This window comes from Salarias fasciatus, chromosome 5 (genome assembly GCF_902148845.1).
Source record: "Salarias fasciatus chromosome 5, fSalaFa1.1, whole genome shotgun sequence".
Lineage (NCBI taxonomy): Eukaryota > Metazoa > Chordata > Actinopteri > Blenniiformes > Blenniidae > Salarias > Salarias fasciatus.
In genome coordinates this window covers 195,932-214,754 of record NC_043749.1, presented here as the reverse complement: position 1 = coordinate 214,754, position 18,823 = coordinate 195,932, and the positions used below count along the sequence as shown (strand labels likewise).

Below are 18,823 nucleotides of genomic sequence, written 5' to 3'. Positions count from 1 at the left end.
TCTGTTCAGCAGAAATGTGTTTAAAAGTAAAGCTGTGTCAAAGAGAAATTTTCTTCTTTTACTGAAAAACAAAGTAGGTCCATCGATCCATCCATCTAAGGTGACTGACCCCTGTGGGATGATGCCTGTCAGGTATCTACAGCATGTGTTTCTGCTCGTGTTGGGAGGAGCTCTGTGCTTCTGCTTTGAAATTTGATGACTTCTCAAAGCAATCAACACGAACTGCAGCCTGACGAGCAAATATCTCTACGGTCTGATGGGACGTTGTGTGTTGTTGTGTACCAAAAGGTGTCAGATGGAAATGCAGCACACACACAGTCTCCCTCTGAACGTTTCAGACTTATCTGGAAAAGGAAAGCAAGGTGCAGGTAAAACCAACTAAAGACATGCTGCCGGGGGGGGGGGGGGGGGGGCATCAAGGTCTGGTTCTAGGCATAGGCGACGCGAGGTTGACCCCCTCTCCCTATGTTACATGTGCCGAGCTGTTTTCCCTGTTTGTTTTTTGGCAGCACTACTGAAAAGGTGAAAAATCGGTGGTCCACATTCAGAGCCAGATTGCTTTAAAAACATTTGTGATTAAAAACTTTATCCGGAAGGACAGGCGCATGGACTTCATCTTCAAATAAAGTAAGCCTAGTCTGTCTGTCTGTCTGTCTGTCTGTCTGTCTGTCTGTCTGTCTGTCTGTCTGTCTGGCTGTCTCTCTCTCTCTCTCTCGCTGTCTCTCTCTCTCGATGGCGGTGTTCATTGTGTAAGCTATATGCTGATTATGATCGAACATCCTGTTGTTGTTCTATGGATTCTAAATGCTTGTTCTCAATAGCTGATGTCAGCCAGATGACTGTGAATGGCATGAATTACGGGCAAGAGGAGCACATGTGTGCAGTAGAGTGTTGAGCATAAGCCTATTTGTTGTTTTTTGGTTGTTGTTTTCAGGCATTTGTTCATTAAATCATGAATCTGTGTGTGGGGGGTGTCGGCCCTGGAAGAGAGAGCCACGTTTCAGCACCGCAGACAGCTCCGCGTCCGAACTGTGACTTCCTCACTCATTCTGTGTCTCCAACATAAACAAGGACTGCGCTGTGCTATCATGAGATTTAAAGTTAATGGGGAGAATCTTGGGACTGCTATTAAATTATTCTTTTTTAATGGTGTCTTACTATCTTGATTTTGTTAGATTCAGCAGGCAATTACCTGATTACTCATGTAAATCATCATTGGTGTGTCTGTCGCAATTTCCGACTGCCTGCCTACCTAACCCTGGAGCTCACGGCACGTGCCTGATAACAGCCAAATGGAATATTTTCAAACACTTTTTAACATTTTAATTTCAACATTAATTCATCTCATTGTATTTGCTCAATACTTGCAGAGGATGAAGTAAAGACAAGAACCACCACCTTCAGAACTCCGAGCTCCTCAACTCCAAACACAGTGGCGGTCCTCACAAGCCTTTAACAAGCAGACAGAAATGGTTGCAGAAGGCTTTAACGTTTCTCAGGCAACCTGTCAGTCTGGAGCAGTGTCAGCGGTGTGACAGAATTCTCTGTTGTTGATTAGAATCATTATTCTTATTGCTATTTTTACACTGTAAAAACTGCAAAAATTTAAAATCTTACAAAGTTTATAAGTCTTGTTTTCATCTCTTGTCTCACTTCACTTGATTTAAGATATATTTAAAGGCGCTATCCGCGATTTTAATTTAACCAGGGCGAGAAAAATGCTTTTTACATCATGTACTACGAAGTCCATGTTATATTTCTGTGAAAAAAAATCACACATTGATCAGCGTGTTCTGGATATCTGGCCCCGCAAAGCCCTGCCTGAGGATTTAGCGTGACGACCTCTCTGCTCCACTCGCAGCAGTAGGGTGGGCGGGGCGGGGGCGGAGCCAGGCCGTCTTCAGCGCTGCACGACACCGGTAAACAGACCAGCATGGAAGCCGAAGGAGCAACAAGCTACTTTCTGCATTGAGCATGTAGTGACAAGGTAAAATATGGTTTACCTGAGACGAAGGGGCCATTTATTTTGAACAAAAAAGAGTCGAAGTGGCTTCTGCTGTGTTTCCTCCGGAGGATTGTGCACGCGTATGGGATGTGCATGTAGCGTCGTGCACGCTTTGTGGGAGCAGAGCGGAGGGGGAGTGGGAGGGTTTTCTCAGTGTGAGGAACCAGTCAGAGAGCTCGGGGGCGGAGCCAACATTTCAAACTGAAGTCAGGGCTCAGAATCACAGATAGCTCCTTTAAGATGCAGAGACTTATTTCTTGATTTAAAATTCTTACATCAAGATCTTTTCTAAAGTAAAATTTGCTTACTGCATAGACAGATGATTTCACTAGTTTTAAGAGTAATTTTCTTTAATTTAGTGTTGATATCTTGTATTTGGCTTTTCCTTTTTTGAAGAGTTTTATCTGCTCACAACAAAGACAACTGTTTGTTTCCTTAATTTTTCATGACCTGTGTGTTTTGTTGATCATCCCTTGTTATATATGGAGGCTTCACATGATCCCTTTCTGACAGATTCACCAATCAGCGAGAGAAGCCCTGATCTCCATCCAGATGACGAAGCATCAAGTCTGCAGACGTCAGTGTGGAGGTGCCCATCAGTGGGTCTCAACCACAGACTTCACGAGATGATGATGATGAGGGATATACTGTCACACCTCCCACCTACAGCAAGAGGCTGCCTCACTCACTCGTCTCCACCAACATTTTCAGTACGATTGAAAACAATCTTATTAAGTGAATCCAGTGTATACATGGACACCATATGAAGCGGATGGCTCAGTCTGTGACATGAGCTGAAGGCCTCTCTTCCACGTCCCAGGTTCTGATGTTTAGCTTTGCAGTCAGCAGCCTTCAGCCCCGAGCAGATTGTTTTAGAAAATAATTCAAAAAGTTAAAACTTCAAAAATTACAAATACCAGTTTTCAGTTATGAATGTGAGCTCACCAGCGTTCAGTCGTGTAACAGCTGTCAGAAATACGTCATGCAGTCGCACGTCACAGATATTATGTATGGAGAGGAAGATGAACTGATTCCACAAACTGCAAATGTGTTTAACGTCGGTTCAACTGAGAGACGCCAACATGGAGCGTAATCAGCGAGGCTGAAGTTAAATTCCCAATCACAGCTTCCTATTCGGAATTTAAGGGGAAAGATAAGGGAAACATGTTGTCACATTTGGAGAAGCTATTTTTTCCGTTCTCTGCCTACATTCTAACTGTCCTCTCTACAGCAGACACAGGCAACAGATTTGTGCCTGCTGATGCTTTTCCATACCGCAGTGCGAAGTAGAAATGAGGCATTACTGGAGCTAATGAAATTGCTGAAGCCTAATACAGAACGGTAAATTTCTTTACAATGGTCAATATACACAAAATTATACCTTTTTCAATAAGCATCCATTTAAGGTTAATCAGCAACTCTTAGTTGCCTGTAGGTGACAGCCTCTCTGTGTTGTGAATGAATGAATGAATATTTTTATTTTTCGAACATGTATAAAGTGAAGAAAGAAAAAAAGATAAAAAAGAAAGTTAATGCAAATCAAAGAAAAAACAACAACATAACAGCATAGTTCGAAAAAAGGAGTAGGAAGAAGTAAAAACTGTTTAGAGATTCCTTCCCCTTTTTAACTATTAAGTTTTAAAATCATACATCATAGGACGTCACATAATATAATATACAGCATGTATACATATACCATGCAGATATCCCTATAAATACATAATATATACCCACACATACCATAGTTATCCCCATAAATATATACTATATAACAGAATAATTATAATATAACTACAGTATAACAGCAGTGTTTGGCCTGATGGGCTGTAAACCATGCCTACTACCCTCATGTTGTCAGTGGGATTTGCCCTTTGACCCTGAACAGGGCAGAGCACTGGCAACAGATTAGGTTTAAAACAACCTCCTGTCTGCCGAAACCCGGGATCAAACCAGGGACCTTTAGATCTTCAGTCTAATGCTCTCCCAACTGAGCTGTTTTGGCCAAACATGGGGGGAAACTCAATGGAATCAGCACAGAGTAAATGTGCAAGTATACATGTTTGTTGGCCCCTGTTTACAGGACACTTCCAATGACAACACACTGCTTTTGTGTTTTCATTCCAGAAACATTTACACGGCAATGGCAGAAACGCTAAAAACTGGGAAGTGTTCCATTGTTCTTTCACAGTAGGAAAGAGACAGTTCAGAGACTTGATCACCCTGTGACTGCAAAGTCCTTATAGCCTGCAAAAACCCGGGATTGAACCAGGGACCTTTAGAACTTCAGTCTAACGCTCCCAAATGAGCGATTTCGGCACAAATTGCTCATAAAATTCAATTTGATTGAGGCTCAGTAGATTTGCAAGTACACTAATAAGTAATATTGTGTCATATAACGGACTCCTACATACTACATATAACTCCTCCCCCTCCTGCTCTCTGGAGGGCGTCGTGCAGGTTGACAGTTTGAGTTTAAGTGAGTTCAGAGAGTTCAGGTGCTTCGCCATTGTAGCACGCACGCAGACAGAAAATATGGATTGCTGCACTGCTTATCTGGCAACCTCAGGAACTCACATACCGGTATGATTGGCTCTGGAACCCAGAAGTGTGACGGTCCAGCCCCGCCCATCGGAGTTATTCTGTCCTGAAACTGAAACTTCTGAAAGAAAAAAAACTTGATGAAGACATTTGTTGATGGAGACAACACATTATTGAAAGAGAATGTTTCTTCGATGACATGTGGAAAATGGGAAGAGTAAATGTCTTAGTTATGGTGCCTTTCAGCCATCAGTTTGACAGTGGCAGCGTTCACACAGTCACTGATTGGCCTCATCGTTGGGTTTGTTGGAGGAAAGCAGTGGAATGCCTTTCAGGCTTTGCACACGTGTTTCTGCATACAAATTCTAACTGACAGCTCTCTTACACTTTAAAAAAATGCTCCCTATCCAAAATAATGTAATTCAAAATTACTTATGTGCATTTATGTTTTTCCAAAACTTCTGGTCCCCAAGTGGGGTCGCGACCCCAAGGCTGCGAATGGCTGCCGTAATTAATAGATCTATTGCACATGCGCGAGGAGACGGACTATATCGACAGCGGTGGCTAAACATCTGTGTTCTTGTCATTGTTAATGTGTATTGTTTTCTGCATGCATGTGTGTGTGTGTGTGTGTGTGTGTGTGTGTGTGAGGTGTCATTACTAAAACAAACAGCGCTGACTTGTGGCCTGATGTGAAAACTGCAGAATTTCAGTTGTCAGAATTTCATGTCAGCATCAGTTTGCTGTGTGAAAAGGAGTCATTGGTAGATCGACACCATTCAGCCTGACTGCAGCCCTTCAGAGGCATTTCAAGAGCTTCACCTGGACAAATGCACACAGATATTGATGAGAATCTTCACACTGCCCTGTGTTGATTATTGGATCGTGGTTGTTTCTTTCTGCCAACCAAAGTTGCAACTTACACTGACATATATGTTTGATGAAATACATCAGTGTTAACTTTCTCAAGAAACTACATATTGTTATTAGAAGTAGACGTTAAAGGGGAAGAGAAACACACAGAATACTCCTGATCTATGGAAAAAATGGGATAAAGACCTGTAATGCATACAATTTCTCATGAGAAAGAGAAATTACGAGACAAAAAAAAAAACACAAACACTGGTAGAGATTCAGAGGAGGAGAGGTTATGAATAGACTGACAGTAACACCAATTGGTGCAGGTGTGGACACTGTGTGGTGATGGACAGCGATGTGGAAGGTGTGTGTGTGTGTGTGTGTGTGTGTGTGTGTGTGTGTGTGTGTGTGTGTGTGTGTGTGTGTGTGTGTGTGTGTGTGTGTGTGTGTGCGTGTGTGTGGAGCAGTGGCGATTGCTCTAAGACTGCAAGGGAAGCTCAACTTCCCCTAAAATATCAAAAAATAAGTGGTCCAATATTTACTGTTGTGTGAACATTTCATTGACTCAATATGCGCTACAACACGTTCATCTTTTGTTCAGAATCGGCTACTTATCTCAAGTAATTGACTCGGCTTTTTTCTCACTCCTCCTCGCAGCGGCACGGCGCTTTAAACAGCCGGACGCTGAGCGTCCATGCGGAAGCTAGAGTGGGTTGTTCTGCTGCAGTGAAACTGGACGCTCATTGGATAAAATACTGGGCTGGTCCCGCCCACGGACGCTCAGCGTCTCTGGGGGTCTATGGAGAATTGAGCTGGCCTGGACGCTGAGCTTCTGTGTGGTGATTGGATGATCTGTGTGAAGCTTGATTGACAGCGAAATGAGCAAATCAGCGATCTTGAAGTAAAAAAAATGCACCAAAGTGCTTCTGAAGTTTTTCATTCTGCTGTTCTGAGTTGATTCGGAGGCTTTGCTGATCCCTGGAGACTTTATGTTTGTGAAAAACGACTAGCGTTGTGTTTGGAGACTCGTTTCGGTCACTCTGTGGTTTCTGTCCTGGACTAGCAGCTGTGGAGCTTCTCCCCTTCTCTCACACAGCTCCAGCCTCCAGCAGCTCCAGCTGCTCGCTAGCTGCACACAACGGCAGAAAATGAGAATGTTGTGGACCGGATTTTGGCGAAGCCATTTGATATTCTTCCTTACGAAGAGAAAATTGGTGTTAAACTGCATAACAGATCAACTCCTAAGACTGAGCTGGTGCCGAAAGGAGGGGAAAAGTAACAGGTCCTTTCAGCTGTCCTGGTCTGACCAGGTGAGCTGCTGACTGAAGCGCTGTCACCAATAAAATGTCCTGCTGGCCATGCCTCTGGATGAAACTATCTCAGGGAGGTGTTGTCTGGTCACAAGTGGGCTTTGAGGATCTGTCTAACTTTGACAGGGCATACAAAAGGCATGAAAGCTAAAAGAATTTACATACAAAAAACAGATTACACATATTACAATGTATGCTGAAAATGAGCTTCCCCTCTTTGGAAGACCAGCAGCCGCCACTGGTGTGGAGATACATGAAACACAGTGACTCATCCGTGCCGTCGGTTCAACCAGCATCATCCAATATGTACACAGAAATGTAATCAGAAATAATGATGGTTCCTGTTGCTCTAAATGGTTGCATCTGAAGAAAAGAATAAAATAATCATAGAGAGGAGCCTCAGGACAGGAAGTAAACAGATCCTGGCGCTGGAGCTTTCTCTCCTTCTTTCTCCGTTAACTTTGATGCTACAGCTATATAATATGTCTGCATAGATATGCTTCAGCCCATCCACTCTTTTCATGATGTATTTCTACTGAGGCTCTGTTAAATAAATGTCTGGAGGGAACAAGCCTGTGCAGAATGAGCAGAATAAAGTCCTGTCTAGTTTACATATGAGACATGTTAAAGTTGCTCATGAATTAGAATAAACTGGCAGGTTAATTCCAAATAGGTTTCAGGTGCTTTCACGGTCATTTTAAAGCATTATTAACTTATTTTTTTTTTTCTTAAAATTAAAAGTCCCATAGTCATAGCCACCCCGCCCTCCCCACCCCGCGAAGCAGCTCCAGCCCGGGTCGGGCGGTGGGTTTAATGCTCGCTCAGTGTCAGTACATGCTGGACTTCATAAACCACTTTATTGCAGACTTTCAGTACATCAATCGTATCGTGCATGCACGCGCACATCACATACACACACGTTCACATACTTTTCTTTTTCAGTCTGTTTGGGTGAAAGCAGTCTCCAGTCTTTGCTGGTCAAGTCCAAGTCAAAGTTGTAAGTTAAAAAAAAAAAAATCAAATCAATTGGAGAATCATCAAATTCATGATTCATGAATTGTAACTCGGTTCATGAATCATATGAACCGAGTCTGACTCGATTCCAAGTCACGTGACTAGAGTCTGACTCCGTTTCCATAGTAACCCTTTGATCCTGGTTGCAGCCAGTTTGAATTCCATTTCATTTTAAATTTTGCGACATCCGGTGCAGACACAGCCTCTTGCTCTTCCCTTATCATCCCCTCACTGCCCGGAAAGTTGCTGAGCGAACTTTTATCTTCAAATTCTTGGTGAATTTAAGCTTCCCAGCGAGTTCGACGGAGGACAACCCCTCAGGACCGACCGCTCACTGAGAAATGTAAGAACCTTGTTTTCAAGTCAATATTTCACACTGTTACTGGAAATAAATAAGAAAAGTGTTTTACACCAACGTTTTCTGAATTGGCAACACTCCACAACAACTTTACTGGCTTTTCCTGTTTCATTTTGCTCATATTGTTAGATTTGGCAGATGTGTGTGTGTGAGACAGGTGTATATTGCACATTTGTGAAAGCAACATGTTCTGAACCGATGTATTTAAATGGAAATTGTAAAGAAAGAGTGTCTGAATTTAAGTTTTTAGGAGTATTCATCGATGAAAAGTTGAAATGGAAGTCACATATTGGACACAAGAAGAAAATATGTAGAAATATAGGTGTGATGAGCAAAGTTAAGCATTTATTAAATTATAATGCACTGAGAATATTACACTGTTCTTTAATTTTATCGTATTTGATATATTGTTTGGAGGTTTGGGGTAATTCATATCCTACTCATCTATTGCCCTTAGTTATTTTACAAAAGAGGGCTCTTAGAATAATTAACAAAGCTGCTTCAAAAGAGCATCAACAAAACTATTTCTGAAGTCAGGACTGTTAAATTTGAAGGATTTAATTGTTTTACAAACATTAATAGTCATGTATAAAGCAAGAAGATGCCTGCTACCTTGTGGTTTGCAAACACGTTTTACTTTGAATAGTGAAACAAGCAGAAGAAATCTTGATTTTAAACATAATTCTGCAAGAACGACTCTTAAAGCAATGTGTGTATCTGTCGCGGGTGTGGGAAAATGGAATTCCTTGGAAAAAGATGTGAAACAACTTTCAAACATCTTGCAGTTTAAATATAAGTTTAAAGAAAAAATATTTAACATCAAAGGAGCAACAATAATGATGTGATTGATCTGTAGATTGATTGTGGCCAGCTGATGTTTTTTTGTTGTTGTTTTCCTGTTTGAGTTTGGAAAAAAGTCTGAGGTAGGAGTTAAAAAGACTCATTCTTCATCCTGCTCCTGTTCTTGTACATGGGATGTGTGTATTTAGTGTTTTTATAAATTATATCCATTTGCTGATTTTTTTTTCATGCATTCCCCTGGAAAAGAACAAATGAAATGAAATGAAATGTATTTACAGCAGTCCTCCAAGATGAACCAGCTTGGACCGACTGGGCCGCACAGAGAGCCTCAGACGTGCCCCCAGCTGGGTTCCCAGGCACGTTACCGCCGAAAGTCTCGCGTGCGCCCGGGGTATGAGCCCTACTGTCACCCCCGACTGGAGCGCCACCCACGCCCCCTGCAGGAGCCTCCAGCCTGCCTCCAGCAGGAGCCCCACCCAGGCACCCAGCAGAAACCCCACCCGCTGGGGCCCCAGGTATGGAGATAATTTTAAAAAAGAGAGTTGAGGAAATTGGCAACGTCTCTATATAGATCAGATAGGGCTGCCAAATCTCCGTATGTCATCTTTTCAGGTGGAATACAGCTGTTCATTTCCTTAATCCATCTTGCTATAGGGAGTTGGGAGTCAGACTTCCATGTAGTGGCGACGCACTTCCTGGCAACGCGCAAGGCCAAAGCCAGAAACTTCTTTTGACTTCTTCTCAAATGAGCTTCAATATTTGATAAATTCCCTAACAAGCACATTTGAGGACATGATGGGAGATGTACTCCGAGGAGTCTTGTTATAATGTCTGAGAAATCGTGCCAGAATGTATTAAGTTTAGTGGAAGACCACGTGCAGTGCAGGAAGGAGCCCTCTTCAAGACCACATCTAAAGCACAGGCTGGATATCTCAGGTTTATATTCATGCAGCTTCTCTGGCGTGATGTAGGTTTGATGGAGAAAGCTATCATTGGTCAGCCTGTATCTGGAATTAATTGTGGTAGTTAAACTTTTTGGACATCAGTCAGACCAGAGCTCTGGACGAATTGACGTATTCAAGTCCGACTCCCATCTCTCCTTTGACTGATGGAGACCTGGTTTTGGAGTATCCTCCATCAGGACAGAGTACACTTTTGAAACAAGACGAGGTGCGTTGCCCTCATGAAGTCGTCTCTCCAGCTCACTGAGTGTAGCCAGAGTCATCTGATGTCCAAGAGTAGTTTTAAGAAAGGATCTTAACTGTAAGTAACAGAGGAAGTTTCTGCTGGACAAATCATACTTCCTCCTCAGGTCCTCAAAAGACATAAGAGATCCATTCTCAGAACAGTCCTCCAGATAGCGGACTCCTTTCTGGTGCCAGATTTCCAGGGTCTTATTGTCCAGTGACATGGGTATGAGTCCGTTCTGTTTCAGAGGTGTTTTGGGCGACAAATTATTTTCCAGTCCAATACTTTTATGAATTTCATACCATGTTTTGATGACATGCATTAAAACAGGGTTGTCAGTTGTAATAGAAATAGTTTTGGGCGTCCACTTATAAACAAAATCTGCAGGAACAGTTTCTTTGAGTGCATGCATTCCAATTAAAACCCACGGTGGGATATTTTCCCTTTCAAAAAGAAAAGAAACAAGTCGCATTTGGGCTGCCAATTAATGCTTTTTCAGATTTGGTAATTTAAGACCCCCCAATTTAAAGTCCCAGGTAAGTTTTCCAGTTGAAACCCTCGGAGGTTTACCATTGCATATGAATTGTCTAATATGTTTATTAAGGTTCTTTAAAAACTGAGTGGTAATGGAACCGGTAAGGACTGAAAGAGGTATTGCAGTCTAGGCAATACGTTCATTTTAATACAATTTATCTGGCCAGTCAAGGTAATAGGTAGATTTATTCATTTTTTCAGATCCTCTGTTATTTGACTAATTAGTGTCACATAATTAAGATTGTACAGATTCTTTAAATTATTATCCACCATTATTCCAAGGTATCTTATCCCCTCTGGGGACCATTTAAATGGGCTCCTCTGTTGATATTCCACATAATCAAAGTCTGAGAGGGGAAGAATTTCACTTTTTTCATAATTCACTTTATATCCTTAAACAAACCCAAAATGATTTATGATTGTAGTTTAGCCAGAGAATTGAACGGGTTTGTTAAATACAGAATAATATCATCTGCCATAAGATTAACTTTATGTGTCGTCCTACCCACTTTTACCCCCTTTATCTCTGAGTCTTGCCTGATTAACTCGACCAAAGGCTCGATGGCGATAACAAAAAGGCCAGGGGACAGGGGGCCACCTTGTCGCTCGACCTGTTCAGGGGGAAAACACTGGAAATCTGTCCGTTAGTAATAATTTTATCTTGTGGTTTTCCGTAAAGTGTATTAATCCAATTGATAAAATAAGAACCAAATCCAAATTTAGAGAACACCTTGAATAAATAACGCCATTCAAGCCTGTCAAAGGCTTTTTCAGAATCTGAAGTGACAGCTGTACTGGGCTCAGCACTGGATGCTGCCTCATGAATAATATTAAACAACCTGCATAAATTACTGGCAGAGGATCTCTTCTGAATAAAACCCACCTGGTCTGGGTGTGTCAGTTTTGGTAAATATTTCCTCAGCCTGTTTGCTAGAGCTTTAGAAATCACTTTGTAATCAGCATTCAAAAGGGTGATCGGTCTATAAGATGAGCACTTTAGGGGATCTTTGTTTTTTTTAGGGATCACTGTAATTATAGCCGAAAAAAAGGAGTCAGGAAGGCTTTGTGTTCTGGATGCTAGATTTATCACATCCATAAGAAGAGGCACAAGCAAATCCTTAAACTCTTTATAAAATTCAGGAGGAAACCCATCTTCCCCTGGTGATTTAATAGATTGTAAAGAAGATAAAACCTCCTGGATTTCTTTTGAAGTAAATGGGAGATCTAGATCCCTCTTGTCCTCCTGACTCAGTGTGTGTAACTCGGTATTAGATAAAAACGTATCTACTGCAGACAGATCTTCCGGTGATTCTGATTTATATAGATTAACATAAAAGTTTTTGAAGGTTTCATTTATTTCTTTTGGATTTTGGGTCTTACATCCACATTCATTTTCAATTTGATTAATTGCTTTTAAACTTTCCTCCCTTTTTAACTGCCAAGACAGGACTTTATGAGATTTTTCCCCCAATTCATAGTGCCTTTGTTTTCTTCTCAAAATATTCTTCTCAGCTCTATAAGTACTTAATGTGTTATACTTCAGTTTTTTATTGACAAATTAATTGTACGTCTTTTTATCTTTATGATGTTGAACATTTTTCTCCAGGCTCAGAATTTCACTCTCTAAAATTTCCAACTCTGCTGTAGAGAATTTTTAAGTCTATTTTTATAGGAAATGATCCGTCCTCTTAAATAAGCTTTTAATGTATCCCCTAATATGAAACTATTGGGTGAGGAGGCACAATTTGTTTCACAAAATAGTTTGATTTGTTCCCTGATAAAAGTACAGAAGTCAGTTTTCTTGAGGAGGGTTGTATTTAAACGCCACTTGTATAAAGTTGGTCCTTTTTCTGGCATTTCTATAGACAGTAAGGGGGGAATGATCAGAGAGAATCCTTGGTAAATAGTCGGGCTCTAATGCTCTGTAACTCAACTGTGTTGACAGCAAGAAAAAATCTATTCTTGCATGTGAATTATGACGGCCCGAATAATATGAGTAGTCTATGTTTTGGGGCTGCATCTGCCTCCAGACGTCTGCTAGATTTAAATCATTCATAAATGACAAAGTAGTAAAGGCTGAGTTTGTTTTGGAAATGGAGGTTGAAGATTTATCCAGTACTTGATCCAAACAGAAGTTGAAGTCTCCTCCCATAAGAATATGTTTATGATCTCCTGATACCTTAAGAAAAATGTCCTGGATAAAAGAAACATCATCATAGTTTGGAGCATAAAGATTTAGCAAAGTCCATTGTTCTGAGTAAAGTTGACAATTTATCAAAACGTAGCGGCCTAATGGGTCAGTAATTGTATCATGGATAGTGATGAGAATATTTTTATTTATCAAAATAGAGACTCCTCTTGCCTTGGAGTTAAAAGACAAGGAGAAAACTTGGCCTATCCACCCTCTCTTTAATTTTTGTGCTATTGAATGAGTCTCCTGAATAAAGGCTATATCAGTTTTAATCTTTTTTAAGTATGTTAGCAATCTTTTTCATTTGACAGGCCCATTTAAACCATTAACATTAAAACTGACTAATTTGGTTTGAAAGTAATATACCTCATAGCCTCTCAGCAAAAAACCTGAAGAAAATGCCTCTTACAATAAAACCAAACATAAAAACACAGAAGAAACTAAACCCTTACCCTCCCTTTAAGTACCGACTCCCCGAACACTCGGCACAATCCAAGCTTACCAGCCGGGATCTCCGTTGAACACTTCCGAAACACAACATACTTAACTAATACTTCGCTCGGCCAGGAGCCCCAGGTACATAAACTTAGAATTATTTGTCATAAAATAACACAATATAAACCTATTCACACCCGCTCTAACTATGAATGTAATGGTTGAAACTGCCTTTCAAGTGCAGTACCCAAACAATCACTTTTTTGATAATATATCCAGAACCAGAATAGAAGAAATAACACAACAGGAGAAATTATGAATCATGAATAAAAGATCTCTATACTGTTCATAGAAAGAATATGCATGAGTGTCTCTCCCCCTCTGTGTCAGAGGGGCTGGGGACTGCCACCTCCAGGCAAGTCTCGGAGAAAGGACGCCGCCGTCTCAGGTGTTTTGAAAAAACTCTTCTCTCCATCGGGTAGGGTGACTCTCAGAGTGGCTGGATGAAGAAGGCTGAATTGGAGCTTCTTGGCGTGGAGCTCCTTCTTAATGTGGTTGAATTCCTTCCTGCGCTTCACCAAACTTGCGCTCAGATCCGGAAAAAACATCACCACGCTTCCATTGTGGATGATCGGCCCTTTTTCTCTGGAGATCTTAGCGGCTACTCAGAGAATTCTCTCCCGATCCTGATACTTGAGCAGGCGGATGAGAATGGGTCTGGGCCGTTTCTCTGCCGGGGAGCGGAAGGTCGGGGACCGGTGCGCCCGTTCGATAATCAGCGGCTCGGGAAAGTGCTCTTTTCCCAGCGCAGAGGGAATCCAGTCTGTGAAGAACTGCACCGGAATCCGTTCCCTCTCCGCCCTCCTGCAGGTTAACAATGCGTAGATTGCTGCGTCGGCTTTGATTCTCCAGTTGATCCACTTTTTCCATGAGAAAGACCTACTCCTTCTGCAGGCGGAGGACACTGGAATCCATATCTGTTAGCTCATCCTCAGCCACGCTAATGGGTTCCTCCACCTCCGTAATGCGTGTGCACATCCCGTCTATCACTGACTTCAGCCCCGAAATAGACTGATTAATTTCGGCAGTTTTGGCATCGAGTTTTCGGGAGAGTGCTTCGTTACCACAATTTATCTCTTGTAGTATAGCATAGCTTCCGTCCACCTCACCTTGTTCCTCCGCCGCCATGTTGCGCTCGGTGCCAGCTTCATGACTCACCGCTTCCCGAGAGGAAAAGTGGTCAACAATCGAGCTTTGAGTCTTGTTACGAGATCTCAAGTCCATATTTCACCTGTCAGGTGACGTTGGAAGTAGAGCGGGTGTTATTTATCAGTTAAAATCGAGTTTTTCTCAGGAGCTCCTGAGCAGGCGTCTTCCGAGCTCAGCTGCATCTCGTGACCCCCATTCATCTCCATTATTAACCATCACGGAAGAAAAGGAAATGTTGGAAAAACAAATTTCTGAGGATTTGGACGTATAATGAAACTTTTTCCTAATCAGTGCTAAACACGTTTTTATTCTGGTCTAAACCATTCAATCGGGGGACGAAAAAATGATTTAAGATATTTGGTGATTTAAAAAAACAGTAGCTTTTTTTGTCAGACTGCTATAACTTGTTTTTTGTTTTTTGTTTTTGTTTTTTTTTACTTTCCACTCCAGAGAGGAACAGTGTAGAAATAACACACATGAATAAGCTAAATTATTATCAAATGCGGGAGTGAATTATAAGAAAATGATTTCAAACTACGTATGATACCCTCATCTGTACTGTACCATTTAAACCAGGGGTGCTCAATCCTCTTCCTGGAGAGCCCCTATCCAGCATGTTTTAGTTCTCTCCCTACTTTAACACACCTAAATGCAATGACAGGCTCATCACTGTGTTTTGTTAGGTGCTTGACGATGACACAATAATTGGATTCAGGTGTGTTGAAGCAGGGAGAGAACTAAAACATGATGGACAGGGGCTCTCCAGGAACACGATTGAGCACCCCTGATTTAAACTTTCTGACAGAGTCCTTACACTCTGTGCTGCGCGCGCATGGGGGGGTGCTCTGAAAGAACGAAGCCGATGCCGATATGAATGAATGACCTGAGGGAATGAGGTCTTCGCTTATTACTAATAATGGAGATTAATGTGAACACAGGACTGAAGGAAAACCACTCAAAGTCAAGTTTGACTCCGTGAGATTTGGAAGAGTGAGGAGCCGATTCTCTGATGAAGAATCTTCTAGTCTGTTCCACAGCGACTCTACACACTAGAAGATCAGGAGAGGAAGATCTGGTGTGATCTGTCCTCTGTTGTCTTCTAGTGTGTGGTCTCTGAATCGGGGAAGACTGAAAAAAGCCTGTAATGTGTACTGGCCTTTACCGAGTGCAGAAGCAGCCAGCTACAGCACGGAGACAGGCGGTGGAGCGAGGTCAAACCGACCAATAGGAGCTCTTCTCTCCTCCACCTGTGTTGGCCCCGCCCATTGGGTTCAGTCAAATTCGCAAGCAAAAGTTTTGGATTTGCAACCAAAACTTTGGAATTTGCAAGCAAAACTTCTGAATTCAAAACTAAAACTTTTGAGCTTGCAAGCAAATCTTCAGATTTCAAAACCAAAGCTTTTTTCTGTTTTGACCTAAAAAGAAAATTTGGTGGGGTTGCCACTTAAATAGAATAGATCTGAGAACTAAATAATTTGATTGAACTTCTGTTTTTGAATTGCAACTTTATGTTTTTTGGTCTCAACTCTCTTTTATGTCTGCAAAACTGTTTTTGATTGATTGAATAATAAAGAAACAAAATTATCTCCATACCCAGGCACATTGCCGGCGACAGCCCCGCGTGCGCCCAGGTTACGAGCTTTACGTTCACCCCCAGCAGAAGCTCCACCCAGGGCCCCGGCAGAAGCTCCACTCAGGCCTCCAGCAGAAACCCCAGCCGCTGGGGCCCCAGGCACATTCCCAGCAAGAGTCCAGCGTGTGCCCGGGGTACAAGCTCTACAGTCACCCCCAGCAGAAACCCCACCCAGGGCCCCAACAGGAGCCCCACCCAGGCCCCCCGCTGAGAAACAATGTGTGCCCCCAGCTGGAGCCCAAAGCACATTCCCGGCAAGAGCCCCGCGTGCGCCAAGGGTTTCAGCCCTACATCTGCCCCCACAAAAAGCTCCATCCAGGTCCCCAGCAGGAGCCCAAGCCAGATCTCCAGCAGAAAAAAGACGTTTGTCCTGAGCTGGAGCGCCACGCACATTCCCGGCAACAGCCCCGCATTCGCCCAGGGTTTAAGCCCTACATGTGCCCCCACCAGAAGCCCCACCCAGACCCCCAGTAGTAGCCCCCCCAGCCCCCAGCAGCAGCCCCACCCAGACCCACAGCAGTAACCTCACCCAGGCCCCCAGCAGTAGCGCCCCTCAGCCCCCAGCAGCAGCCCATCTCAGGCCCCTCAGGCCTCCAGCAGCAGGCCTCCTCAGGCCCACCTCAGGCCCCGAGCAGCAGCCCTCCTCAGGCCCCCCTCAGGCCCCGAGCAGCAGCCCTCCTCAGCCCCTCCTCAGGCCCCCAGCAGCAGCCCTCCTCAGGCCCATCAGGCCCCCAGCAGCAGCCCTCCTCAGGCCCCCCTCAGGCCCCCAGCAGCAGCCCTCCTCAGGCCCACCTCAGGCCCCCAGCAGCAGCCCTCCTCAGGCCCACCTCAGGCCCCTCAGGCCTCCAGCAGCAGCCCTCCTCAGGCCCACCTCAGGCCCCCAGCAGCAGCCCTCCTCAGGCCCCCCTCAGGCCCACCTCAGGCCCCTCAGGCCTCCAGCAGCAGCCCTCCTCAGGCCCCCCTCAGGCCCCCCTCAGGCCCCCAGCAGCAGCCCTCCTCAGGCCCCCAGCAGCAGACCTCCTCAGGCCCACCTCAGGCCCCCAGCAGCAGCCCTCCTCAGGCCCCCCTCAGGCCCCCAGCAGCAGCCCTCCTCAGGCCCCCCTCAGGCCCCCAGCAGCAGCCGTCCTCAGGCCCACCTCAGGCCCCCAGCCGCAGCCCTCCTCAGGCCCACCTCAGGCCCCCAGCCGCAGCCCTCCTCAGGCCCACCTCAGGCCCCCAGCAGCAGCCCTCTTCAGGCCCCCCTCAGGCCCCCAGCAGCAGCCCTCCTCAGGCCCACCTCAGGCCCCCAGCAGCAGCCCTCCTCAGGCCCACCTCAGGCCCCCAGCCGCAGCCCTCCTCAGGCCTACCTCAGGCCCCCAGCAGCAGCCCTCCTCAGGCCCACCTCAGGCCCCCAGCAGCAGCCCTCCTCAGGCCCACCTCAGGCCCCCAGCAGCAGCCCTCTTCAGACCCCCCTCAGGCCCCCAGCAGCAGCCCTCCTCAGGCCCACCTCAGGCCCCCAGCAGCAGCCCTCCTCAGGCCCACCTCAGGCCCCCAGCCGCAGCCCTCCTCAGGCCCACCTCAGGCCCCCAGCAGCAGCCCTCCTTAGGTCCCCCTCAGGCCCCCAGCAGCAGCCCTCCTCAGGCCCCCCTCAGGCCCCCCTCAGGCCCCCAGCAGCGGCCCTCCTCAGGCGCCTCAAGCCCCCAGCAGCAGCCCTCCTCAGGCCCCCCTCAAGCCCCCAGCAGCAGCCCTCCTCAGGCCCCCCTCAGGCCCCCAGCAGCAGCCCTCCTCAGGCCCCCCTCAGGCCCCCCTCAGGCCCCCAGCAGCAGCCCTCCTCAGGCCCCCCTCAGGCCCACCTCAGGCCCCTAGCAGCAGCCCTCCTCTGTAAATATTGATTATCTTACTGATATCTTCATTATGAAAATGTAAAAAAAATAAACTGAAAAAAAAAAACAGTTGTTGAAGAATCTGTCTTTGAAAAGTGCAGTTTGCATGATTACATGATGGAAAAGGAGTCTGAAGAACCTCATAAGCCCTGCACCTCAAATCAAGGACTCATCCGTGCCGTCGTGTTGAGATTCAGGGTTGTGAAGCTGGGTTGTTGGGTGATTCAGGGTGAACTAAGACTTCCAGTTGTTTTAATCTTAACACACACAGGACTGAGGGCTGAATCCTTGGTCTGACCAATAGCTAGCAGGTATATGATATACAGTATGTGGGGGTCGCACAAAGAGGAGACGGACACAGGTATAGAGTTGAGTGGGGTTTATTATCCACACACACCATCAATGGTCCAAACACAGCACAGTGTTTCTGTGCTGTGTTTGGACCATCAATGATGTTCAGGTACATTATTTACAACCAAGAATATTTTACAACTGATGGTGTAAACAAATAGTTTTGCTCCATCCAGTGTTGGTTCAACTGGTTCAAATGTCACATGTGCACATGTTGCATTTTCACAATCAACATTATTTACTGAAATCTCACTGGGTGACCAAAAAGTTTCTTAACTTATTTTCATGGGTCATTCTCTCTTCTCACTTCTGTCTGTTGTTCACCTTGTACATTTGCCATGTGCAATTATTAAAGTGGTAACAGCTGAAAAAAAGTGTCTTAACTTCAATTGTGGCTTTTCATTATTAACACATGAAATTGATAAGCATTTTTTTATGTCAATATTGTGTTTCACATTTGACAGTAAAACGTGTAATTTTAAAGGTCCGACCTACTGGTAAATGAATAAAGGTCGTATATCTGATTCTGTAGAAGC

General features: G+C 44.5%; 1 non-coding gene across 1 annotated transcript; it reads right to left on the bottom strand.

Moving 5' to 3' along the window:
* Positions 1-3,934: 3,934 nt before the first annotated feature.
* On the bottom strand, positions 3,935-4,007 carry trnaf-gaa (transfer RNA phenylalanine (anticodon GAA)). Its single transcript has one exon. It is a non-coding gene; the product is annotated as a tRNA-Phe (tRNA).
* Between the last annotated feature and the right edge of the window lie 14,816 nt (positions 4,008-18,823).